We start from the raw sequence: 27,437 nt of genomic DNA, 5'->3' as shown, positions 1-27,437 counted from the left end.
GGCTCCCCTCCCCTTGCCAAGGTGTATTAACCACAAGAAACCAGGGCTCCTTGGCATCAGATGCCTCTAGGAAGTCATGATCAAATCTTCCTGCTGGTCCTTGAACCTGCTGCTCCGCAAGCATACTGACACACATATAGACACACGCACGCACACACAAGTGCACCAGCCAATCCCCCACGGTGGGTGCCTGAGGGGGAAGAGGCCGTCTGGGGCAGCAGCCCTGGGAGTTAGCTCTGAGGCCTGCCCTCAGTATACGTCACCAGTCTGTATCATATCCCCAGTGGTGTGTTCACTCCTGTGCACTGGAGGGCCAATGTCCTTGCAAAGAGCATTTCCCTTGACCTGGGGAATCTCTTTTGGGCAAATCAAAGTTTTCCTCAGGCACTGGGAGAACAAGATAAGAAACTCCAAACCCTACGTTGGACACTGTCTGGGAGAAGACGCCCAACTTGCAGAAATTCCAGCACTTCGCTAGCAAAGGTTCAGCAGTGAGGTTCTGTAAGGTTTATTTGGTGATTTTTTTATGGGAGGGGGCCTGAGTGAGCAGACTACTTATACTAGAGTATGACACTTTTCAAACACACAGGAAAAAATCTTGACGAAACCCTTGTAAAGGTGTCTACTCCTAACCAGTTCCTTGCATTTTACAACACTGTGAAGGCCTCAAGGGCAGCCTTCACTCCCCTACCTGCTGCCTCCCTCATCCTTCCCCATCAAAGAAGGACAAGAAGCCACCACAGTTGTCACCTTTTTCCCCTTCTTCCTTTGCTATGCTCTGTTAATTGCTTTTACCATGAACTTTCTCTGAAGTTGTAGTATGTGAAAACCAGAGAGGCCTGTACAGATAGCCAAGCTATACCATCCCACGGGCTCAGGCCACTGTTTCTGATGCAGCCTCAGAAAATACTATCTCCTACAGTCCACTAAGAAAAAAAAAAAATTCCAGGTTCTTCATCAATTTCCCCCATCTAATAACTTCAGCTTTTCTGACAACTGGTACAGGGCCTACATTTATTAAAGTGTCAGAGAGTTAGAGAAGGCGATAATGAGAAAGAAGCTTAAGATCACCCATCTTCGACGCAGATCCTCATTTTACAAAAAAGAGAGATGAGGCCACAGAAGAAAGGCGATGTGCCCAAGGTCACACAGATGGTTAGTGGAAGATTCTGGACTGAAATTCAGTTACCCTGACTACCAGTTGAAGACAGTCCTTCTGTTCACCCTCAGTTTAAAGGGTTGAGTGGGAAGCATTATGTTTTTCCCAAAGGTGATAAAGTCTGCATGTCTCTATTTGTGAATGTAGGTGAGGAAACAAGCCTCTGAGAGCTGGTACAGTGTTTTTGGCATTTGTAACAACGCTAGGTGAACATGTGCTAAGAATGTTTATCGAATGAATGGATGGATGTGTGTGAACAAGGAGAAAGGCAGTGGCCGTACGCACAATATTACCTATGACTCCAGAAAAACAGACAAGTCAGGGACACATAAATGTTAGGGAGAGTGTTTGTCCCGTGGGTACAAAGCCTGGGTGAGGGAGAGCGTATCTGTGTATAAGTGATGTCTGTAAGCACCAGGTGTGCAGAGAGTCCAGTGTGTGATCCCAGGATTAGCCTTAACCTCCTTGGCTCCATTTCATTATCTTCCCGAACATTGACTAGATTCGATCTCTAGGGATTGTCCCAGATCTGTGTCAGATCACAGACCTCAAGGAGGGAATGGATTTCATTTCACTGACATGTCTTGTGGTCTTGTGACACTGTGCTCTTGTGTGTGTGTGTGTGTGTGTGTGTAGGTGGGTGTTTTGCTGGAACTTGTAATGGGTAGAAAATGAGCATTTACCTCTCAACCTCCAACCCATCTGGCTCCACTCCCAAATCCCAAGCCCCATTTACTTCATTTCATAACCCAGTCCATATCCAGTGAAATCGAAGTCCTGTGACTATTTATTCTTTTACCTGTTATGGAAAATGTACCCCCCCACACAATGGAGCTTTTTTTTTTTTTTTTTTTTTTTTTTTAATTAATTAATTTATTTATTTTTTATTTTATGGCTGTGTTGGGTCTTCGTTTCTGTGCGAGGGCTTTCTCTAGTTGTGGCAAGCGGGGGCCACTCTTCATCACGGTGCGCGGGCCTCTCACTATTGCGGCCTCTCTTGTTACGGAGCACAGGCTCCAGACGCGCAGGCTCAGTAATTGTGGCTCACGGGCCCAGTTGCTCCGCGGCATGTGGGATCCTCCCAGACCAGGGCTCGAACCCGTGTGCCCTGCATTGGCAGGCAGATTCTCAACCACTGCGCCACCAGGGAAGCCCTGGAGCTTGTTTCTTAAATTACATTTCACACTGCCATTCCCAGACCACCCACCATCACTCATGGCTATATCTGCCCCAGAGCTCCAGTGCTGCCACATCAGGTAGACAGTGAGGCATAGGGGAGGGGACTGGAAAAAGAGTACCAGCGTAGAACAGTTCTTCTCTTTTGGAGACTAGTTCCCAGCACTTGACAAGTCAGAGGAGAGGAAGTCTCTGAAGGTTTGCTGGGCAAACTGCTGCCTGCCTCCAACATCTGAGAGCAGGCTTAGCTGTCATCCCTAGCACAAGGAACTGTAATACCATGACTGGAGGGCATCCCTGGTGCCGAGCCAAATTATAGTTTGTTTCTCTAGAATTGAGAATTAGCCTGAGCTTAATTCCAATCTCTGTAACATAAAAATCAGATGAATTAAAAGGTTATACACCCTGACTCACCATGATTTTCATTGAATTTTTGCCGGGAATGGGCTCATTTAAGTTCACTTTGATCTCATCCACTAATGGATATCAGATTTAAATTCAGGTTCCAGCCTCTGTGCTCAAATCAGTTTTATGGTACATTGCGATGCACAAAAGTACACCTGGGTTCTAGGGATTACATTCCTGATAGGCACAGTGGTTACAGTGTGAAAATAAGTTCTATGAAGAAAAAATATGCTAGGAATGGAAACATTTCGTCTGAGGCTGGTCAGGATGAGGCTGACTTAAATACGGTCCCCAACTGTGGGAATTTTGCAAAGCAATTGCCGATCAGTTTTTGTTTCTATCACCGTGTGAGGTTAAGGAAAGGCACAAAACGCTTTATTGGCAGCAGAAACATTAGAGATCCTGGACTGAATAAAATGTTAGGAAGTCACCTGTCAGGCAGATCGGGGGCTTCTACTACGGACAAATTCCAGCAGAGAAGAGATGGCAAAGGATTAATTAATGTGACAACTATTCATGGAGTGACTACTATGAGCCAGGCAACATTTCGAATGTCTCCCATTTCGAATACAACAATGTTAACAACAGAAGAAGATCCCTGCTCTCAGGGACCTGGTGTTCTAGCAGCCAGATGTAGACATAATAAACATGTAAATAACTAAATTCTATGGTATGTTAGAAACTGATGAGTGTTATAGGGAAAAAAGTAAAGAAAGATGACAGAATTTGGGAATCTACAGGGGGAAGGACAGCAGGTTAAAATTTTAAATAGGGAAGATGACATTTGACTAAACATCTGAAGTAAGTAAGGAAATTGGTCATGTGCATATCTGGGTTAAGTGGATTCCAAGCAGAGGAAACAGCCAGTGCAAAGGTCCTGAATTGGGAGTGTGATTGGAGAAACATAGGAGGTAAATAGTACTGAAGCCAAGTGATTCAGAGGGAGAGGACCTGGAGAGATGAAGTGAGAGGTAAAGGGAGGAAGAAGGGACAGGTCATAGGCTTTCTGGCTATTTTCAAGTCTTTGGCTTTTCTCTAAAGGTAATGGTGAGCTGTTGGAGGGTTTTGAGCAGGAAAATGACATGATCTGACTTACATACAAGTATCTCTCTGCCTGCTGGGTTGAGGCATGCATCTGATTGGAGCCAAAGCCTTCCTTCAGATGTTCTTACATTTCACATCTAAATAAAGAAACAGGCAGATGAAATGTAGAATGTGGCACATGGGCAGCAAAAGAAGTAAAATTAAAGGCAGCTAGGGAGTCAGCTATGAAGAGGATTGTTTTGAACACTCCTGTGCTAAAATTTCAGAAACATTTCCCTACATGTATTCAGCGTTTTTGCAGTGGCTGTCCATTTCTGTGCCCTAGAGAGTGTGCTTAGTCCAAGTGTGCAACTCCAAGGATGTCAAACAGGCCCCACTTGGAGTAGTTCAGGCTCTTCTAATGGGCAGTATAGAAAGAGAGGCCTTAAAACCTCAACTCACCTACTCTGGCTCATTCCAGCTGTGTTTTTTCCGAAACAGGGAAGAAGTTGCCTTCAAACAAAGTGTGCCTCAGAGCTCCTTCACAGCACCCACTTGATCAAGGCACTGACATAGAAGACTTAATGAAATCAACTACATCATTATTCATTCAGTGAACATTTATTAAGCACTTGCCATATCCTAGGGACTTTTCTAGATGCTGGGGATTGAAACAGTAAGGCTCTCTCCTCTTTTCATGTTGCTTATATCAATGCATCTTGAAGTCACCAACTTTATACATTAAAAATAAGCAGACTATGATATGTGCCTTGTGATATATATGAGTCCAGGTTTCTGAGGAAGGATTAACTTACACCACCTGCAGAGAAGGGGTGGCTTCATGATCCTGGTTCCCTTGGAGCTGCATTTTGAAGTTGCGGAAGTTCATGGAATACTCGAGGAATGGTGTCTCCTCCAGGATGGAGTTATGGAGTGAATAGGGGGTAGTGGCAGGAAGTCGGATCAAAGTCATATTACAAAAAGCCTGATATTCCCTGCTAAGAAAATCAGAATGAACACTGAAGGCAAAAGCAGGAGAATCCTATCATCATTTATATCGTTTAGGTAACTTTCAGCAGTGTCAAAGATAGACTTGAAAATCATAAGTTTCTTTTCTTTTTTTCCTCCATATTTGACACTGTAGTTCTGTTCACATGGCTATTATTAGATCAGTGTAAAGGCAGGAGGGAGATCAGGAGTTTCTTCTCTGGAGACCACTTAGGGGCAACTTTAATTGGTGGAAAGATGATGAGGGATTAAGCCAGGAATGTTTCGGTGGCAATAGAGAGGCAGGAACAGATGGAAAGATTTCAGTGATAGCATGGGAAATGTGTCTGTCACCTGCGCTCTATACTATTATGTCATCTCAAACAGCCCTTGGTAGGTGAGGTTTTCTCTGACTCACCCTGGAAAATGGCACTCGTGGGTCTGTTTCCCAAGCTACTGATGTGCTCCAGGCACATGCTCATTTGCATGCCCATTAGATTGCCAGCCTCTTTAAGGCAGGGATCATCTTTTCATCTCTGTGTTCCTCTAGCCTTCTAATGACCCACAGAAAAATGTGCTGGGTGGTTGTTGAATGAGTGGAAACTAGACATTCATAAATGACTGAGGATTATAGGCTATCTGGCAGTAAAAGCACTAGCATTAAAGGTTCACTGATACCAAGACATTATACCAATTACCATTCGACCTAAACTCTCATAGCACTTTTTTTTTTTTTAATTAATCTGGTAAACTACCCATCCCACAAATAGTCATACAGGCTGTTAATATACTAGCTCCAAACCAACTTTTTTTCTTGGCTGATTTTATCTAGCAGCTATGTGCTAGGGAGTGTTTTGAGAAGAGGTTGGTCAAGACCTGGAACATGGGAGTTACCAGTTTCCCTATCAGTTTGCTGGGGAGGGCGAACTCAATATGAGCCTCTAAATCCCAATTGCAAGCCCACATGCTGGAACCGAACTGTGGACGCTGCAATTTCAGGACAGATGTATGAGTACATGATGACGGACTGATTGCTTTTGCCTGATGGAGGTGTATCTGAAGAGGGCCACGAACAAAGAGCCGCCTTAAGGCCAGGAGTCTGTGATGTCCTTGTTGGGAGGGACTCTAAATCTCTGGGATTCAGGAGGCCTCGCAGGGCTTGTCTGGCAGGGCGTCATGTTTGCCCATGCGGTGATGGGCGCCTTGCGCAAGAACGAGACCCTTCGCTTCGGAGTCCCCACGGTGGTGATGTAATTGAAGAGGTGAGAGTAAGAGTCTGGAGGAAGAAGTGTCCAGCGGGATTCCGGAAGGGGTGGGGTCTTAGGCTTGGCCGGATGGAGACCGCAGGGTATGTGTAATGCACAAGGCCAGAAGACTGGTCCGTGGATTGGGAGTTTTTAGGCAGTCCTTCTCCAGGGTGATAGGGTTGCAGGAGGCAACAAAATTAACATATCAGAGGCAGATTTTGACTTAAATCTGGGTGATTACAAAGCCTGCTTTCTTCTACTTACTACACCATGACTCTTCTCAGGATCACTGGGACTAAATCTAGTTACTTAATAATTGTACAATTTTCGGCATCTCCATGAGTCAGTTTCCTAGCTTGTGAAATGGGCTTAATTCGTATTTCACGTAGTTGTTGTCAGGACATATACAATGTTTAGCACCCTGTCTGCCAAACGGTAGGGACTCCCAAAGTGGTAGCTGTGTTATCCTTTGTGTTTCTTTTCTTTTTTTTTCCCAACAGAATTTTGAGTTTTTAATGAGTCCGTTTATCCCATGCCCCACTTCTCTCAGGGGTCTAGTTCCCGCTTCATTGCTCTCAGTGGCATTCCCATAGGAAAGTTTGAGAAGCACTGAAGTAGAGCAGTACTTCTCAAAGGGTGGTCCTTGGACCTGTATCAACAGCATCTCTTGCAAACTTGTTAAAAGTGCAAATTTTAGACCCCACCTCATATCTTTTTTTTTTTTTTAATTAATTAATTTATTTATTTATTTTTGGCTGTGTTGGGTCTTCGTTTCTGTGCCAGGGCTTTCTCTAGTTGCGGCGAGCGGGGGCCACTCTTCATCGCGGTGTGCGGGCCTCTCACTATCGCAGCCTCTCTTGTTGCGGAGCACAGGCTCCAGACACGCAGGCTCAGTAGTTGTGGCTCACAGGCCTAGTTGCTCCGCGGCATGTGGTATCTTCCCAGACCAGGGCTCGAACCCGTGTCCCCTGCATTGGCAGGCGGATTCTCAACCACTGCACCACCAGGGAAGCCCCCCACCTCATATCTTCTAATCCGAATCTCTGGGGAAAGGGGCCAGACCAGTATTTTAACAAGACCTTCAGATGATTCTTTTTTTTTAATTTAATTTTTATTTTATATTAGAGTATAGTTGATTTACAATGTTGTGTTAGTTTCAGGTGTACAGCACAGTGATTCAGTTATACATATACATATATCCATTCTTTTTCAGATTCTTTTCCCATATAGGTTATTACAGAATATTGAGTAGAGTTCCCTGTGCTATACAGTAGGTCCTTGTTGATTATCTGTTTTATATATAGTAGTGTATATATGTTAATCCCAAACTCTTAATTTATCCCTCACCCAACCTTTCCCCTTTGGTAACAACAGGTTTGTTTTCGAAGTCAGTAAGTCTGTTTCTGTTTTGTAAGTAAGTTCATTTGTATCATTTTTTTTTTTTAGATTGTACATATAAGTGATGTCACATGATATTTGTCCTTCTCTGTCTGGCTTACTACACTCAGTATGATAATCTCTAGGTCCATCCATGTTGCTGCAGATGGCATTATTTCATTCTTTTTTATGGCTGAGTACTATTCCATTGTATATATGTATCACATCTTCTTTATCCATTCCTCTATTGATGGACATTTAGGTTGCTTCCATGTCTTGGCTATTGTAAATAGTGCTGCAGTGAACATTGGCGTGCATGTATGTTTTCGAATTATGGTTTTCTCCAGATATATGCCCAGGACTGGGATTGCTTGATCATATGGTAGTTGTATTTTTAGTTTTTTAAGGAACCTACATACTGTTCTCCATAACAGTTGTACCAATTTACATTCCCACCCACAGTTCAGGAGGGTTCTGTTTTTTCCACACCCTCTCCAGCATTTATTGTTTGTAGACCTTTTGGTGATGGTCATTCTGACTGGTGTGAGGTGATAGGAAACCATAAATAAAATGAAAAGACAACCCAGAGAATGGGAGAAAATATTTGCAAATGAAGTGACCAACAAGGGATTAATCTCCTAAATACACAAACAGTTCATGCAGCTCAATAAAAAAAGTCAAAAAATGGGCAGAAGATCTAAATAGACATTTCTCCAAAAAAGATGTACAGATGGCCAAAAAACACTCAACATGGCTAATTATTAGAGAGATCCAAATTAAAACTACAAGGTATCCTTTGTGTTTCTACAGCTCTTTGTACGTACCCTTCATGTATCACTGCATATATGATATGCAATTGTGTTCTTTATGTATTTGTGTCCCGTTCTACACTGAGTGTCCTGCGAATGGGGTCTTGTTCCATTGCTCAAGGGAATGCAAGTAGACAGTAGTATAACACTGAAAGGATTAGGTCTTGGAATTAGTTATACCCCAGTTGGAATCCAGATAACTTTCTTTATTTGCTGTGTGACCTTGGGCACTTTATTTGCTTTTGCAATCCTCAGTCTTGTCCATAAACAGCATAATTTGGATAAAGGTTTGGAACACGAGGTAGGCCTTCCAATCTGAGTTAATTATACTAATGAGGCCAAGGAGAGAGCCCACTTAATTTAAAACACTAAATAGTCTGTGTTTGGGAAGGGTTATAAACCTTATCCCTGGTGGCCTGTCAAATATACTAATTGACCTGTTGGCACAGTTGGAGTCAAGCGGACAGAAAATATTGGATTCAATATTCTTGAACACAACAAAACTACTGGAATGAACTTAAGTAAATATTATACATCCTCTTTTCCTTGTAGGAATATTATGTAAAGAACAGCATATTATTATATATTTCCCATAATTACTATAATAACTTCAAAGTGGACTGTATCCTCTGATAAATATTAGTAATCTTTATGGAACAACATACAGAAGAGGGTTTTAAAGTACCAGGTATACACTAATAATTTTCTCTTTTCCTTCTTTTATGAACCTCTTAAAAAATATATCGAATTTGTTGCTTCAGCTTCTTCCTTACCCATTTACTGGTATCATCAGTGACCCACTAGTTTCTAAATCCAATACTTTCTCAATTTTATCTACCCTCTTTTATATAGTATATGCTACCAATGCTGACTTCATGCTTTTCAAAAACCCCGTTGTCTTACATAAACCCATTATGCTTCATTTTTTTCTAGCTTGCAGCTCTTTCTTATTTTCTTGAGTTTGGCGACATGAAGGTCATCCATGAAAGTCATTTCAGAGGAGGAGCAGGGATAAAGCCAAATTGGAGTGGATTAAAGACAGAATGGCAAGTAAGGAAGTGAAAACAGCTAATATAGAAAACTTCTGAGGAATATTTTGCAGTTGAGGGAGGTAGAGAAATGGAGTGGTAACTGGAGTGAGAAAACTAAGTTGGTTAAGGTCATACTGTGGAGAACCTTTTTCACATTGGCATTGGGAACCCCTGAAGATTTCAGAATCAAACAATTCGTTGACAGTGTAGGGTTGAAAAGAGGAATGTGGTAGTAATCACTTGAGGGAGGGGTGAAATTGAGAGACCGGTGAGCAGATAGTCCAGGAATAAGGGGGTAAGGATATGAACCTGGGGGGTGGCCACCAGGATGGGAATTAACAAACAGAAATGAGGGCCATTATAGAAGAATAGTGATCTTTGCTGAAAGATTTTCAGCACAATACCCAAATCACTTACTCAGACAAAACAGTAGAGCTGAAAGGAATCCAAGTATGATCTGACTTTACAGAAGAGGAAACTGAGACTCAAGAAAGGAAGGCGTTAAAGCATATATCTTACACGGAAAGAAATTATGTTATACGTACACACATACATGTATATATTTGTGCATCCAGAACATAAATGTACCTGAGGACATCCCAGTTAGGGGTCCTGGATACGATCATCTGAGCAGTTGGCTCCTTGGTCTTCAACAGCCCCGATCTGGCAAATGGCAGGATCGTAGGCTTTCCTCATGCGTGTCTCTTAGGTGTTCCCCAAAGGGCAGGGCCATGGTACACCTCATCAGAACTCGCCCTCTGCTCTGGAGGATGTCAGCTTAGAAGCTGGGTTCCTAGGCCCTCTTCTGCATTTCTGTTCTGTGGTCATCTTGAGTCTGTCAGCTCTCACTCTCTCTCCTCTGCACATCTACCATCCTGGGTTGACCACCTCTCCTGACACTCCCAGTGTGGTGGTGCTACCTTGCTTTGCTCCAGCTCCGGTTAGGATTTGGATACCTGCTCTCCATCTTGATGCCACCCGGAGCTACTCACCTCTGAATCAGCTGTTGGTAAGGAGGCACTTCCTTTTGCATTCAACTCTTTTGGAAGGGGAGTTGCTTAGGGTCTGGTGGCACAGCGCTTTAATGTAGTGTCCACTCTTCCCCCTGGGTTTACACATGCTTGCTTAAAGGAGTGGGGGTTGCTGGCTGAAGGCGTGTTCAAGGGTAGACTCATTGCCATTGCCATTCAGGCATCGCTGCTGACTCCAACGCAGGGTGTCTGGTTCCTTCATCACTTATGGGGTCCTTCTTTCCCTCCCAATGGCTTGGCTACCCCAACCATTAGGTAGGTATGGCTATATCCCAATTCCAAGTAGAAACCCCAATAAAGTTATTTCCTATAGATCTTTAAGCTACACATGAAGCCAAGGATGTGGTTAAGCCTGTGTTATGTATCCTCATCTATTCAATGACAGTAAAGGAAGCTTTGTTGGGAAGTCTCCTCTAACTTGACACTAGTCTCTACCTAGTGCAAGTTACTTAAACACTCTGGGTCTCATTTTTCCTTATCTGGGAGGGTGAAAAAAGTAAATATAGGTAAGGCCCTTAGAATAATGCATCTCATTCACAGCGGGCATCTCAGCTCTGATCCAAATAAGGGGTGTGTGTATAATCACATGTTTACATATCAAACATTTACATACATGCATAGTCACTTCAATTGAAAGAGGCTTACAGAAGCGAAAGTGGAGTTTAAGTGAAAATGTCCCCAGATACTGCCTCTCCTTTCCTTCATTTAGTTTCCTCTTCCTGGAAGCCCAGAGTGTGACTGCTGCCTACAGGAAGATTCTGTACTCCTCTTAACCAGGAAAGAAAAAGCAAGGGACATTGAGGAGGAGAGGCAGGGAAAAGTTGAATGCTTAGAGCCTAGGATTGACCTGTTTGAGATCTCCATCTCCATTTGGACTTTATCTGCAAGGTTGCTTTCTGCACATGGACATGGTGTGGTGGGAGTAATGAGGCCTTTGAAAGGTGGGCTGATGTCTATGGCAGACAGCAAGAGACCCTATGAGGCAGAGACTGAGCAAAAAGCATCAGTATGTAAAACAGCATAAAACAGACTCATCTGGAGCTTACTTAGCAGGAGGAAGATGGATAGAGCCAGAGCTCTAGGTAGAATGGAGAAGTGTTTATAAAGTACAGACACTCAGCTTTGTATTTATTAATCCTCAGAGATGCTGGCCACTGGTACAACTTTGTAGAAAAAAAATGTCTATTCAGTTTCTCTGCCCATTTTTAATGGGGTTTTATTTGTTTTTTTCTTTGTTTTGTTTTTGCTTTTGAGTTGTATGAGTTCTTCATATATTTTGGATATTAATCCCTTATCAGATATATAGTTTGAAAATATTTTCTTCAATTCCATAGGCTACCTTTCCATTTTGTTCATTATTCTCTTTGCTGTGCAGAAGCCTTTTAGTTTAACGTAGACTCACTGTCTATTTTTGCTTTTGTTGCCTGTGCTTTTGGTGTCAGATCTAAAAACTCATAGCCCAGACCAATATCAATGAGCTTTTCCCCTATATTTCTTCTAGGAGTTTTACGGTTTCAAGTCTTACATTTCAGGCTTTAATCCATTTGAAGTAAATTTTTGTGTATGGTCTAAGGGCCCAATTTCATTCTTTTGCTTGTAATTATCCAGTTTTTTTTTACACCATTTATTAAAGAGACTATCCTTTCCCCGTTGTGTTTTTTCTTGGTGTCCTTGTCTAAGATTATTTAACCATAATGTGTGAATTTATTTCTGGTGTCTCTATTCTTTTACACTGGTGAATGTATTTGTTTTTATGTCATAACATTATGTTTTGATTACTATAGTTGGTAATATAGTTTGAATTCTGAAAGTGTGATGCTTTCAGTTTAGTTCTTTATCAAGATTGCTTTGGCTATTCAGGGTTGTTTGTGGTTTCATATGAATTTTAGGATTATTTGTTCTATTTCTGTGAAAAATACCACTGGAATTTTGATAGATATTTCATTGAATCTGTAGATCATTTTGGGTAGTATGGACATTTTAACAATATTAATGCTTCCCATCCATAAATATGGGATAGCTTTGCATTTACTTGTTTCTTCTTCAATTTCTTTCATTAATATTTTATAGCTTTCAGTGTATAGCTATTTTGTCTTATTGGTTCAATTTATTTCTAAGTATTTGATTATTTTTGAAGCTATTATAAAGGGGTTATATTCTTAATTTGTATCTCAGAAAGTCTGAAATGCAACTGATCTTGGTGTACAGAAATGAATGTTGATTTTGTAACCTGCAAATTTACTGAATTTGTTTATAGTTCTAACACTTTTTGTTGTAGTTTTTTACAGTTTTTTTCTTTTTCCTTTCTTTTTTTAACATCTTTATTGGCATATAATTGCTTTACAATGTTATGTTAGTTTCTGCTGTATAACAAAGTGAATCGGCTATATGTATACATATATCCCCATATCCCCTCCCTCTTGCGTCTCCCTCCCACCCTCCTTATCCCACCCCTCTAGGTAGTCACAAAACACCAAGCTGATCTCCCTGTGCTATGCAGCTGCTTCCCACTAGCTATCTATTTTATATTTGGTAGCGTATATATGTCAATGCTACTCTCTCACTTCGTCCCAGCTTACTCTTCCCCCAAGCCCCGTGTCCTCAAGTCCATTCTCTACGTCTGTGGCTTTATTCCTCTCCTGCCCCTAGGTTCATCAGAACCTTTTTTTTTTTTTCTTAGATTCCATATATAGTGTTAGCATATGGTATTTGTTTTTCTCTTTCTGACTTACTTCACTCTGTATGACAGACTCTAGGTCCATCCACCTCACTACAAATAACTCAATTCCGTTTCTTTTTATGGCAGAGTAATATTCCATTGTATATATGTGCCACATCTTCTTTATCCATTCATCTGTCGATGGACACTTAGGTTGCTTCCATGTCCTGGCTATAGTAAATAGTGCTGCAGTGAACATTGTGGTACATGTCTCTTTTTGAATTATGGTTTTCTCAGGGTATATGCCCAGTAGTGGGATTGCTGGGTCACATGGTAGTTCTACTTTTAGTTTTTTAAGGAACCTCCATACTGTTCTCCATAGTGGCTGTTATCAATTTACAGTCCCATCAACAGTGCAAGAGGGTTCCCTTTTCTCCACTACAGTTTTCTATATATTAGTTTATGTAATCTGTAAACAGAGAGAGTTTTACTTTGTTATTCCCAATTTGGAAGACTTTTCTTTATTTTTGTTGCCTAATTGGTGTGGCTAGAACTTCCAATACTATGTGGAACACAGGTGGTGAGAGTGGGCATCCTTGTCTTGTGCCTGACCTTTGGGGAAAAGCTATCAACCTTTCACTATTGAGTGTGATATTAGCTGTGGGCTTGTCATATATGGGCCTTATCATGTTTAGGTACATTCCTTCTATACCTAATTTTTTTTTTAATTAATTTATTTATATATATATATTTTTTTATTTTTGGCTGTGTTGGGTCTTTGTTTCCGTGCGAGGGCTTTCTCCAGTTGCAGTGAGTGGGGGCCACTCTTCATCGCGGTGCGCGGGCCTCTCACGGTCGCGGCCTATCCCGTTGCGGAGCACAGGCTCCAGACACGCAGGCTCAGTATTTGTGGCTCATGGGCTTAGTCACTCCGTGGCATGTGGGATCTTCCCAGACCAGGGCTTGAACCCGTGTCCCCTGCATTGGCAGGCAGATTCCCAACCACTGCGCCACCAGGGAAGCCCCTATACCTAATTTTTTGAGAGTTCTTCTTATCATAAAAAGATGTTGAAATTTGCAAGTGATTTCTCTGCATTTGTTGAAATGATCATATGATTTTTATCCTTCATTCTATTAATATGGTGTATTACATCAGTATCACTACAGTTTCCTTTCACACAAAGTAGAGATAGAAAAAAATAAAGAAAATCAATGAAACAAAAAGTTGGATCTTCCAAAAGATCCAAAAATTTGACAAACTTTTCTCTACATGAACTAGGAAAAATGAGAGAAGATTCAAATTGCTAAAAGCAGATAAGAATATGGGGCATTACTACTGATTCTACAGAAATAAAAAGGAGTATAGGAGAGTATTATGAACAATTGTAGGTCAACAAATTGGATAACCTAGGGGAAACTGACACATTTTGAGAAACACACACACCTATTAAAACTAAATCATGAACAAACAGAAAACCCAAATAGGCCTGTAACTATTAAGGAAATTGACTCAGTAATAAAAAATCTCCTGACAAAAAAAAGCCCTAGACCTGATGGCTTCACGCATGAGTTCTACTAAACATTTAAAGTAGAAAACTCATACCAATCTTTTTTAAACCTTCCAAAAAATTGAAGAGGAGGGAACATTTCCTAACTCATTCCATGACACCAGCATTATCTGATAACAAAACCAGACAAAGGCACTGCAAAACACAAAATGACAGACCCATATTGTTATAAGCATGCATGTAAAAGTCCTCAACAAAATACTAACAAACCGAATTCACCAGCATATTAAAAGGATTATACACCATAACCAAGTGAGCTTTATTCCTGGAATGCAAGGATATTTCAATATATGAAACTCTATCAATACCTATATATATATATATATATATATATATATATGTGTGTGTGTGTGTGTGTGTGTGTGTGTGTGTATTAGTTAATGTGGTGTATGAATAGATTTTATATAGATTTTATATATATTATAGATAGCATATTACAATTATTATATATTATATATGAAGAAAAAAACCACAGGATGATATCAATTGAAGCAGAAAAAGCATTTGACTAAATTCAACAACCTTTCATGAAAAACATTCAACAAACTAGGAATAGAAGGAAATTTCCTCAACATACTAAAAGCCATATGTGAAAAACACACAGAAAATATAATACCCAATGCTGAAAGACTGAAGGCTTTACTTTAAGATCAGGAATTATACAAAGATGCCTGCTTATCACTTCTATTCAACATAGTACTGGAGGGGCTTCCCTGGTGGCGCAGTGGTTAAGAATCCGCCTGCCAATGCAGGGGACATGGCTTCGAGCCCTGGTCTGGGAAGATCCCACATGCCGTGGAGCAACTAAGGCTGTGTGCCACAACTACTGAGTCTGCGCTCTAGAGCCCGGGAGCCACAACTACTGAGCCTGTGAGCCATAACTACTGAAGCCCGTGTGCCTAGATCCTGTGCTCTGCAATGAGAGAAGCCACTGCAATGAGGAGCCCTCGCACCACAACGAAGAGCAGCCCTCACTCACTTCAACTAGAGAAAGCCTGCACGCAAAAACGAAGACTCAATGCAGCCAGAAATAAATTAATTAATTAATTAAAAAAAAAGAAAAAACATAGTACTGGAAGTTCCAGCCAGAGCAATTTGGCAAGAAAAAGAAATAAAAGGTAACCAAAGTACAATAGAAATAAAATTATCTGCTTGTAGATGATAAGATCTTATATGTAGAAAATCCTAAAGATCCCACAAAATAACTATCTGAACTAATAAATGATAATAATAAACTAATAAACTAAAAATGAACTGATACACTAATTCAGCAAAGTAGCAGGACCCTAAGTCAACACACAAAAATCAGTTGCATTTCTATACACTAACAATGAACAATCTGAAAAGGAAATGACAAGAACAATTTCATTTACAATAGTGTCAAAAAGAATAAAATATTACTAAGGAATTAACTTCAACAAGGAGATGAAAGACTTGTACATTGAAAACTACAAAACATGGCTGAAAGAATATGAGAAGACATAAAAAAATGGAAACACATCCTGTGTACATGGATTCAATTACTTAATATTCTTAAAATTTCAATACTTCCCAAAGTGATCTACAGAGTCAATGTAAACTTTATCTAATTCAATTATGTTTTTTATCGAAATAGAAAATCCCATCCTAGAAGTCATATGGTATCTTGAGAGACACTGAATAGTCAAAACAATCTTGAAAAAGAAGAACAAAACTGGAGGACTCACACTTCCTGATTTCAAATCTTACTACAAAGCTACAGTAATTGCAACAGTGTGGTATAGGCATAAAGACAGATATAGAGATTAATGGCATGGGATAGAGAGCCAAGAAATGAACCCTCACTTATACGGTCAATTGATTTTTGACAAGGGTGTCAAAACCACTAAATGGGGAAAGGACAGCCATTTCTCATATGGTACTAGGGAAACAATATCCCCATGCAAAGGAATGAAATTGGACCCTTACCTAATACCATATACAAATATTAATACAAAACAGATTACAGACCTAAATGTAAGACCTAAAATAATAAAATTCATAGTAGAAACGTAGGACAAAAGCTGCATGACATTGGATTTGGTAATGATTTCCTGGATATTATGTCAAAGGCACAGGTAAAAAACAGAAAAATACAGACACATTTGACTTCACAAAAATGAAAACTTCTGTGGATCAAAAAATGCTAAAAACAGAGTTAAAAGGCTATCCATAGAATGGGAGATAATATTTGCAAACCATATATCTTATAAGGGATTAAGATTCAGAATATGTATACTCTGTAATAACCTATATGAGAAAAGAATCTGAAAAAGAATAGATATATGTATACATAAAACTAAATCACTTTGCTATAACACCTGAAAACTAACACAACATTGTAAATCAAATATACTCCAATATAAAATAAAATTAAATTAAATAAAAAAAAACGAAAAGAATTAGATAGAGGTATATTTACTATTTTAAAATGTACCTATCTCTGAATGTGCTTATTTTCTGTTGCATGTCTTGTGCAAGATTAACAAATTATTCTATGGTTAAATAAGAGAGAAATCTTTATATACTCAAAAAAATCTAGAGTATATTTTAAATTTATTTTATTGAAATATAGTTGACTTTTAAATGTGTCAATTTCTGCTTGTACAGCAAAGTGATTCAGATATATCTATATTCTTTTTCATATTCTTTTCCATTATGGTTTTTCACAGGATATTGAATATAGTTTTCATGTGCTATACAGTAGGACCTTATGTTTATCTATTCTATATATAATAGTTTGCATCTGCTAATCAAAAACTCACAATCATCCCTCCCCCATGCTCCCCCCTGGCAACCACAAGTCTGTTCTCTATATCTGTGAGTCTGTTTCTGTTTCATCGATAAGTTCATTTGTGTCATATTTTAGATTCCACATATAAGTGATATATGGCAATTGTCTTTCTCTTTCTGATTTACTTCACTTACTATGATAATCTCCAGGTCCTTAATCCCTAGGTCCATCCATGTTGCAAATGGCATTATTTCATTCTTTTTAATGGCTGAGTAATATTCCAGTGTGTGTGTGTGTGTGTGTGTGTGTGTGTATACACACACACACACATATATATCACATATTCTTTATCCATTGATCTGTCATTGGACATTTAGGTTGTTTCCACGTCTTCGCTATTGTAAATAGTGCTGCTATGAACATAGGGGTGCATGTATCTTTTCGAATTATAGTTTTTTCTGAGTATATGCCCAGGAGTGGGATTGCTAGATCATATGGCAACTCTGTTTTCAGTTTTTTGAGGAATCTCCATACTGTTTTCCAGAGTGGCTGCACCAATTTACATTCCCAGCAACAGTGTAGGAGGGTTCCCTTTTCTCCACACCCTCTCCAGCATTTATTGTTTGTAGACTTTTTAATGATGGCCATTCTGACATTTGTGAGGTGGCACCTCACTGTAGTTTTTATTTGCATTTCTCTAATAATTAGCGATGATGAGCATCTTTTCATGTGCCTATTGGCCATCTGTATGTCTTCTTTGGAGAAATGTCTGTTTAGGTCTGCCCATTTTTTGATTGAATTGTTTGTTTTTTGTTATGAATTGTAAAAGCTGTTTATATATTTTGGAAATTAAGCCCTTGTCAGTAGCATTGTTTGCAAATATTTTCTCCCAGTCCATACGTTGTCTTTTCATTTTTTTATGGTTTCCTTTCCTGTGCAAAAGCTTTTTAAGTTTGATTCTGTCCCATTCATTTATTTTTGTTTTTATTTTCATTACTGTAAGAGGTGGATCCAAAAAATATTGCTACGATTTTTTTTTAATTTTTTTAACTCATTTACTTACTTTTTTATACAGCAGGTTCTTCTTAGTCATCAATTTTATACACATCAGTGTATACATGTCAATCCCAATCGCCCAATTCATCACACCCTACCACCACCACCCCGCCGCTTTCCCCGCTTGGCGTCCATACGTTTGTTCTCTACAGCTGTGTCTCGATTTCTGCCCTGCAAACCGGTTCATCTGTACCATTTCTCAGGTTTCACATACATGCATTAATATACGATATTTGTTTTTCTCTTTCTGACTTACTTCACTCTGTATGACAGTCTCTAGATCCATCTACGTCTAAACAAATGACCCAATTTCGTTCCTTTTTATGGCTGAGTAATATTCCATTGTATATATGTACCACATCTTCTTTATCTATTCATCTGTCGATGGGCATTTAGGTTGCTTCCATGACCTGGCTATTGTAAATAGTGCTGCAATGAATATTGGGGTGCATGTTTTTTTTTGAATGATGGTTTTCTCTGGGTATATGCCCAGTAGTGGGATTGCTGGGTCATATGGTAATTCTATTTTCAGTTTCTTAAGGAACCTCCATACTGTTCTCCATAGTGGCTGTATCAATTTACATTCCCACCAACAGTGCAAGAGGGTTCCCTTTCCTCCACACCCTCTCCAGCATATGTTGTTTGTAGAATGCAAGGATGGTTCAATATCCACAAATCATTCCATGTGAGATACCATATTAATAAATTGAAGAATAAAAATCATATGATCATCTCAAAAGATGCAGAAAAAGCTTCTGACAAAATTCAACAATTTATGATAAAAAATCTCAACAAAGTTGAGTGTGGAGGGAACATATCTCAATATATAAAGTCCATATGACAAACCTACAGTCAATGTCATACTCAGTGGTCAAAAGCTGAAAGCATTTCCTCTAAGATCAGGAACAAGACAAGGATTGCCCATTCTTGCAACTTTTATTTAACATAGTATTGGAAGTCCTAACCACAGAAACCAGACAAGAAAAAGAAATAAAAGGATTCAGATTGAAAAGAAAGAAGTAAAACTCACTGTTTGCAGATGTCATGATACTATATACAGAAAATCCTAGAGATACAACCAAAAAAAAAAAAAAAACTACTAGAACTCATCAATGAATTCAGTAAAGTTGCATGATACAAAACTGATATACGGAAATCTGTTGCATTTCTATACACTAACACAAACTATCAGAAAGAGAAATTAAGAAAACAATCCCATTTATAATCACATAAAAAATAAAATATCTAGGAATAAATTTAACAAACAAGGTAAAAGGCCTGTACTCAGGAAAACTATAAGACACTGATGAAAGAAATTGAAGATGTACAAAAATTGGAATACATACCATACTCTTGGATTGGAAGAACTAATATTGTTAACATGATCATGCTACCCAAGGAATCCACAGATTCAATGCAATCCGTATCAAAATACTAATGGCAGTTTTCACAGAACTAAAACAAATAATTCTAAAATGTGTATGGAAAAACAAAAGACCCCAAATAGCCAAAACAATCTTCAGAAATAAGAACAGAGGTGGAGGAATCACGCTCCCTGACTTCAGACTATACTACAAAGCTACAGTAATCAGAACAGTATGGTACTTGCACAAAAACAGACACATAGATCAATGGAACAGAATAGACAGCTCAGAAATGAATCCACAGTTAAATGGGCAATTAATCTACAACAAAAGAGGCAAGGATATAAATGGAGAAAAGACAGCTTCTTCAATAAATGGTGCTGGGAAAACTGGACAGGCACATGTAATCAAAGTGGATTATCTCACCCCATACACAAAATAAACTCAAAATGAATTAAAGACTTATGTAAGACCTGAACCATAAAACTTCTAGAAGAAAACATAGGCAGCATGCTCTTTGATATCAGTCTTAACAACATTTTTTGATATGTCTCCTCAGATAAGGGAAACAAAAGAAAATATAAACACATAGGACCTAATCAAACTAAAAACCTTTTGCACAGAAAAGGAAACTATCAACAGAACAAAAGGCCACCTGCTTATTAGAAAAAGATATTTGGAAATGATATATCCAATGAGGGGTTAATACCCAAAATACACAAAGAACTCATACAACTTAACATCAAAAAATAAAACAAACAATTGATTAAAAATGGCAGTGAACCTGAATAGATATTTTCCCAAAGAAGTCATATACATGGACAACAGACACATGAAAAGATGTGCAACATCACTAATCATCAGGAAAATATAAATCAAAACCACAATGAGATATGACCTCACACCTGTCAGAATGGCTATCATCAAAAAACAAAAACAAAAACAAAAGCAAAAAACAAAACAAAACAAACAAAAACAAGGAATAACAAGCATTGGCAAGGACGTGGAGAAAAGGGAAGGTTTGTGCACTGTTGGTTGGGACAACAGTGGTGCAAAATTGGTGCAGCCACTATGGGAAACAGTATAGAAGTCCCTCAAAAAATTAATACCATACGATCCAGGAATTCCACCTCTGGGTATTTTTCCAAAGAAAACAGAAACACTAATTTGAAAAGATATAGGCACCCCTATGTTCACTGCAGCAGTATTTACAGTAGCCAAGATATGAAAACAACCTAAGTGTCCATCAATATATGAAAGGATAAAAAAGATGTGTGAGATATATGTGTGGGTATGTGTGCATTTAATGGAATATTAACCATAAAAAAGAATGAAATCCTGCCATTTTCAACAATATGGATGAATCTAAAGGGTATTATGCTAAGTGAAATAAATCAGAAAGATAACAACAAATACTATATGGTTTCATTTATATGTGAAATCTAAAAGAACAAAACAAATGAACAAACATAACATAAACAGCCTCAGAGAACAAACTGGTGATTGCAGAGAGGAAGGCCTTGGGGTGAGTAAAATAGATGAGGGAGATTAAAAGGTACAAACTTATAGTTATAAAATAAATAAGTCATGGGGATGTACAGCATAGGGAATATCGTCAATAATATTGTAATAATTTTGTATGTTGACAGATGGTAACTAAACTTATTGTGGTGATCATTTTATAACATATAAAAATATAAAATCACTATGTTGTACACCTGAAACAAATATAATATTGTAAATCAATTATACTTCAACTAAAAATAAATACTAGAAGCTGGGGAAAATAAAAGAATTATTCTGAATATTTTTATTTGAATTGGGCAAATCCAGTTACCCAGGAAGAGGAAAGACTAAAGGAGGTATAGGGGATTAGTAATTCTATTTTCATCATGATAATTTAAGATGCCTGGTGACTGAGGAGCCTCAATATCAGTCCTATACTGTCCATTTCCAGAGTTCTTTAATGTGAGAGAAATAAACTTCCTTAGCCTATCGCATATAGAATTAAGTGTATATCTCTGTACTGGTGTTTTTTTTTTTCATGATCTGTTTCTAGCCTATTTTTTGTGTCATCACCTACCAACCCATTCTGCTTTTTCACTCATAGATTATGTTCTATTTTCTTTTCCCCAAATGCTCATTATCGCGAGCCAGCCAGGAGGTCTGTTCCCATGGCAGGTTGACCCCGGCCAGGGGCAGCCCCTTCCCAGTTCCCAGCAGGTGCTGGAGCTCATTTGCTCTGGGGAACTGGGAGGGACTCTCCCTGACAGGCATTAGCCGCCCCACAGCACAAGGCTGTTTGGAGCAGAGAAACATCCAGAGCTATGGTCCACATTTGGTGTCAGTTGGGGTAAGTCGCTCCCCCTTGTTCAGGCTGGAAATTCTCTCCACTCCATTTGGGCTGCTTCCCTTGCAGGAAGTGAGCCACTTTAGGTCCATTCACTTTTGAGAGCTGGGCCACTCTGTTTGGAGGCCTTGATCTGTGAGTGGAAGTGGAAGTTTAGACTACACCTCCTCTGATTTTCTGTCTGTGTGACTGTAGCTTATTTGTTGTTTGTGTTTTTGTGTGTGTCATTTTGGGGTGAGCCACTCTGGTTTGTGCTTTTGTTTGTGGGACCATGTTTGTTATTTGTTATGTTGTATGTGTGTGAATCAGTACTTGTATTGGCTAGTTGAGACGTCTTTGGTGAATAACGTAGCTCACAAGTGACGACACCACGTATCCTTCCTTATTGCATTGGGTTTCACCTGTGTTGGAACATTGGTTGGGATTTTCCCTTTGCAATGGGTGGGAATCTCCTTTTTGGTGCTAGGGAACTGTGATCCTGAGAGACCATTTTGCATTGCATTTGTTTGTTTGATATTTAATAACACCTGCTATGATAAGCAGAGCTGTATTCCATCTTATAGAGGTTACACCCCTAGGGTGTAAGAAAGAAGATTTTTTTACCACTGTGTGGCCACTAGGTTCTTTAGACTCTGCAGAAAATTTGGTTAAGATGAAACCCTTTTGAAATTCCAAAACTGGTTCTTTTTGCATATGTAGTTAGAGAAAGCTGGCTTGATGAAATACTTTTTTTTGAATTCTGACCCTGAGAAAATAAAAATATTTCTAGGAGAGAGCTCAGAGTTAACTAAGTAAATTTAACTTATTCCAACTGTTTATTGGTGTTTTTTTCTTTTTTGGTTTTGCGTTTGCCAGATCAATTGCCATGACACATGTGGTCATGATTCCCTATCTTTCCATTTGCATGTTGTTTGTTGTTAAAAAGAGGGATCTTTGTTTGAAAAAGTTGATGGGGCTTCCCTGGTGGTGCAGTGGCTGGAAATCCATCTGCCAATGCAGGGGGCACGGGTTCGGTCCCTGGTCTGGGAAGATCCCACATGCCACGGAGAAACTGGGCCCATGCACCACAACTGCTGAGCCTGCGCTCTAGAGCCCGCAAGCCACAACTACTGAAGCCCGCATGCCTAGAGCCTGTGCTCTGCAGCAAGAGAGGCCACCACAATGAGAAGCCCACACACCACAAGGGAGACACAACACAGACAAAAATAAATTAAAAAAAAAAAGAAAAAGTTGAGGAAATTGTTGACCTTCACCCTTTTTTGTCCTGCAGGAATTAGATTTTGTTCCTTGTGTATGTTTGCATTTGTCTTGTGTGTAAGTGTGCTGGCTATGGGAAACTCAAATTTGTTTCCTGAATGCAACCCCTTGAGGTGCATTCTCCAGAACCGGACCACTTTCAGTTATAATACGGCTAAGTTAACTTGTAAATGAGCTCTATTTAATTGACTCAAAAGTAAGTGCTTACAAATGAAATACTTTTTAATGTTTAGAAAGCTGGCCAAAATGAATTTCAGGTCCTCGTGATCTGGGAAATGTTCAGTACTGAATTGATATCTGGCACTGAAGCTAGTTTAAGCTTGTTGGTTTGTTAAGTATAATACTTCTGTTGTACCTAGGTTATTTAGAGATCAAATAAGACCTTATATCTGTTGCAAATTTGTCAGCAAGAAAAATAACTTCATATGATGAAACTTTAAGTCTATCTAAAATAGCCTCTCCAAACTGGTAACTTGAAACTGAACTAAGTTAAATGGCAAGAATTCATTGACCATCTAGGTCATTTCAAATAGGATAAAATATTGGAACACTGGTTGCTGGGAAAATCTAAGTTTACCTACCTTTGCCTTCTTAGGAGAGGAAAACCAAAGCATAAGTTTCCAATCAGAAAATTCTGGTATGACAAACAGTTCACAATTACTTGCCTCTTGGTTTTCACTAAAAATTAAGGTACTTAAGAGTTGAGGATTCTAATCTAAATATGTAATTAAAGCTACTAAAATAATTTTTTTAACATTTCAGTTTACAGTAGGAAAGTAGGATATATGTTTTGAGTAAAAAAGGACTTTTATGCATGATCAGGCTGAGATTAGATTAAATTTAGGTAAATGGATTTTGTTATCGATATTAAAAGTAAGCTGGTGCAAGACTAGATTTAGTTCCTCTCTGCTAAGAGAACAAGTTTACCTCGAATGCTGCTTTTGATAACAGGTTATATGAACTTTCTTCCTTTAAGTGATCTGTATTTGCTTTTAAGTTCTCTTCTCGCTTTGGATAAGAAACAAGTATTGTCTTACAGTGACTGATGATCTTATTTGACCAAGTGTTTTGAAACTTTTTGACAAACTTCCCAAATATCACATTTTAATTAAAGTTCGTTTGACCTCCAGCTAACTTTGGGATTTGTTAGGGGGCCCCTAAGGCATCTCAAGGAGGAATATTTAACTAGTATTATTTGGTACATTTAATTACATGGGAAGCATTGTCAAAGGAGTGGTAAGCCTTCCTTTATTATACTGTACAGATAAATGTTATTACTACTATAGATATTCTACAAATTATATAAAGTTTCTGAAATGTACATATGTCCTGGTATAATCTATCAGCCATAACTCTGGTTATATCATAGCAAATTAAGTTTTGTCAACACATTGTGATCAGATCTTTAACCTTGCCTTTTTAAGTCTTTAATAGACAGTTAAGCTGATGCTTTGCAAAAGTGCTTTATCTTCAAGAAGATTCATAGGGAGGACTTTTTTGATAAGTGCAGGTCTCTAATAAATTTCAGATTATACCACTGAACTGGGTAAGAAACTTAAAATACTAATGGAAGACTTGATGGCTTCATAAAAAGATAACAAAAGGATTGGTTACTGAGTAAACTGGTGTATATGGTTATAATGATTATGCGTTTTGTCTGGAATATTACTGATTTTTATCTGTGTTCTCCAGATATAGGGAAGCCCTTCCCATCAAGTTACTCATGACTTAAAGCAATTTGGTAAATTATACTTCTGTGAGTCTGGCTACGTGGCAACAAGTCTCCCCCAGTATACCAGGTCCATACTGGTTTTCAGGCTTAGTCTCCTGAATTCCTCAGGGAATGAGATGTTTCTTATACAAGACTTGGATCCAGGACTTGGAATTTGGGATTATTTCCAACTCGGTATCCATGCCCCAAATCAAGGTAGGACTGTGTCCCATTTTAGCAGGAAGTAGCTAGAGCGGTCATCACCCCATTCCCTGAAAGACTCGGGGAAGTGTGAAACAGAATTGGAGGTTGAAACCAAGTCCCCCTAAAACCGAGTTCTTCTGCCAAGTTCATGATTAACCATGATTTATTTTAGATATAAAACATACCTACATGTTCTCCTCAAGATTGAGGAATATCAAAGAAAAGGGGGGAATTGTAATAGAGCGGGGCATACAGCCATTGGCAGGCAGCCGTTACCAGGCAGCCATTACTGAGAGACCACTAGCATGGTGGTTAGGGGGCCCATTAGGCCAACCCTCGGGTGAGTGGTGGTCACCAGGCAGAGAGTGAGGTAAGAGGTGGATCCTGGCCTTCTCCCTCGGGCCCTACAGCTCACCTGGCCTCAGGCTGGTGGGTGAGCTGGGAGGCCCAGGGAACAGGCAGGGGGCTGTGTCCTGCAGGGCCCCATAGGCCTCACCAAGGTCACCCACTGGCCAGGCCCAGGCCTTAAGGTGGTGATGAACCTCTCCCCCATCCCCACCTCTGCGACCTAATGGCAGTGGCAGTCTGCATGGGTTGCAGTCCATTGGACCTGGCTCCCTACCCCCATTTAGGCAGCCTGAGGTGCCTGAGGACCAGTTGGGTCCTAGGCACCTGGTTCCCTCAGTGATGATGGCTGGTCAGGGACTGGGGACCTGGCCCTGAGGGCACTGCCAGCTGAGATCTGCCTATTTAGCTGGGCCTGCGTACTGGCGGGAGGACCCAGACTGGGTGCTGGACGAACGCTCCTGGGCAGGGTAACTGGCCCCCGCAGGGACCCCCTCCTCTTAGCCAGGACCTGGACCTCAGAGGGTGAAAGGTGAAAGTTATGCCTTGGGACCTTGCCCTTTCTTGTCAGAACAGAGAATAACATTTGTTTGGTGGAAATTTACAGGAAGACCATCACCTGACCATGACCTGACCTCAAGAACAAAGGATCTGACACCAAGAAGTTTGCAACAACTAACCACGCCCCTCCCTCACCTTTCCTATAAAGGGGCTTTGCTGAAAGCTTTCAAGGAGTTTGGGGTTTTTAAGGTATGATCCACCCGTCTCCTTGCATGGCCCTGCAATAAACCATTCTCTGTTCCAAGCTCCGACGTTTTGGTATTGTTTGGCCTCACTGTGCGTCATCAGGCACATGCACTTGTGTTCAGTAACACCATGACTACCCTGATTCCATAGCTTTTCTCAATTGTTTTCTCTTAGTGGAAACTCCTATTTCCTCTGTTATCTGCCTTCCTACATATTATAGTTTCCTCATTCTTAAAAACTATACTTACATTAAGGTATAAAGACAATTTACATGCCTTCTGTTGCTCCACTTATTACCAGCACTTCCTAAACTTATTTGGTGACCTTTTTTCTTTTACTGCTCTTTGTGTTTCTTTTGAAACTGAGGGCTCAGGTGAAAAGGGCAATCTTCCCAGGTACAGAGTAGTGACTCCCCCACCCCCACATAGTCTACAAGAAACTTTTATTTTTCTTCAAAATTTCTTCATTAATGAGTTTCTTGATTTTCTTTTCCCATTTCTATGTGATGTCTTCTCTCTTGGAATTCCAATATCACCTACTTACTTTTTTTTTCACTTACCATACTTTGTTTTTTATTATGATCACTTTATTCACTCATTCAACTAACACGTGTTGAGGAGGGCTGGAAGTTGAGGATGGCATGAATCTGAGTTTGAAAAGTCATTTTTAAAATTTTCATCTCATTTACTCTTTTCTTTTTTTTTTTTTTTTGTTTTAATGGCTGTGTTGGGTCTTCGTTTCTATGCGAGGGCTTTCTCCAGTTGCGGCAAGTGGGGGCCACTCTTCATCGCGGTGCGCGGGCCTCTCACTATCGCGGCCTCTCTTGCTGCGGAGCACAGGCTCCAGACGCGCAGGCTCAGTAATTGTGGCTCACGGGCCCAGTTGCTCTGCGGCATGTGGGATGTTCCCAGACCAGGGCTCAAACCCGCGTCCCCTGCACTGGCAGGCAGACTCTCAACCACTGCGCCACTAGGGAAGCCCTCATTTACTCTTTTCAAAAACATTTTAAAGATCTATTATCATGCCCTTTTTAAGATGGGGAAACACAATTGGGAGATATTAGGTTACCTGATCAAAGCCAGACAACTGGAAGATGGAGCTGAAACTTGAGATCAGGTCTTCTAACATTACCTCCTGTGTTCTTTCCACTATTCCATATTAACTTCTCTAAGGATTGGC

General features: G+C 39.7%; 1 protein-coding gene across 4 annotated transcripts in view; it reads left to right on the top strand.

Moving 5' to 3' along the window:
• The window catches only part of LOC118889654 (synaptojanin 2 binding protein), a 93,397-nt gene that overhangs the window by 14,368 nt on the left and 51,592 nt on the right, over positions 1–27,437 (top strand). The gene's annotated exons all lie outside the window — the stretch shown is intronic.

This window comes from Balaenoptera musculus, chromosome 2 (genome assembly GCF_009873245.2).
Source record: "Balaenoptera musculus isolate JJ_BM4_2016_0621 chromosome 2, mBalMus1.pri.v3, whole genome shotgun sequence".
NCBI classification, from domain to species: domain Eukaryota; kingdom Metazoa; phylum Chordata; class Mammalia; order Artiodactyla; family Balaenopteridae; genus Balaenoptera; species Balaenoptera musculus.
Note: the sequence above shows the minus strand (reverse complement) of the source record. Positions and strands in the feature narration are given on the sequence as shown.